The 773-nt window shown below is 28.8% G+C and overlaps 1 protein-coding gene across 2 annotated transcripts in view; it reads left to right on the top strand.

The window, feature by feature from the left end:
* Positions 1 to 773, top strand: part of LOC107714796 (RAC-alpha serine/threonine-protein kinase-like) — a 23,440-nt gene that overhangs the window by 19,893 nt on the left and 2,774 nt on the right. The gene's annotated exons all lie outside the window — the stretch shown is intronic.

Below are 773 nucleotides of genomic sequence, written 5' to 3'. Positions count from 1 at the left end.
CTGCATTTATTTGATCCAAAGTACAGCAAAAGCAGTAATGTTGTGAAATATTTTTACTATTTAAAATAACTGTTTCTATTTGAATATATTTTAAAATGTACTTTATTCCTGCTATTTCAAAACTGAATTTTTAGCATCCTTACTCCAGCCACATGATCCTTCAGAAATCATTCTGATATTCTGATTTGCTGCTCAAAAAACATTTATTATTATTATTATTATGTTGAAAACAGCTGAGTAGAATTTTTCAGGTTTCTTTGATTAATAGAAAGTTCAGAAGAACAGCATTTATCTGAAATATAATTTTTTTTGTAACATTATAAATGTCTTTATCGTCACTTTTGATCAATTTAAAGCATCCTTGCTAAATAAAAGTATTCATTTCTATCATTTCCCAAAAAAATAAAATAAAAAATAAAAATACTGACTCCAAACTTTCGAATGGTATATGTATAATGTTACAAAAGCTTTTTATTTCATATGAATGCTGATCTTTGGATCTTTCTATTGGATCTTTCTTACTGTTAAAAAATGTTTGACTGGTAGTGTATGTACAGTATGTAGCCTATGTATCACACTCATATCACATCTTGTTTTAGATAAGAATAAAACGTCAGGTCCGACAATATCGTGTCTTTTTTTTATTTAAATCTAGCTTTATTCGCATTGGCCCATGGAAACCTCTATGAACACACTTGACTTGACTTGGCTAAAAAATCGCGGGGGACGAATTTACGTTTTATTAAAAAGTGTTTACGCATACACTCATGGCG

This window comes from Sinocyclocheilus rhinocerous, unplaced genomic scaffold, assembly GCF_001515625.1.
Source record: "Sinocyclocheilus rhinocerous isolate Xijiao unplaced genomic scaffold, SAMN03320098_v1.1 scaffold2524, whole genome shotgun sequence".
In the NCBI taxonomy this organism is placed as follows: Eukaryota; Metazoa; Chordata; class Actinopteri; order Cypriniformes; family Cyprinidae; genus Sinocyclocheilus; species Sinocyclocheilus rhinocerous.
This window is presented reverse-complemented; position numbering and strand designations above follow the sequence as displayed.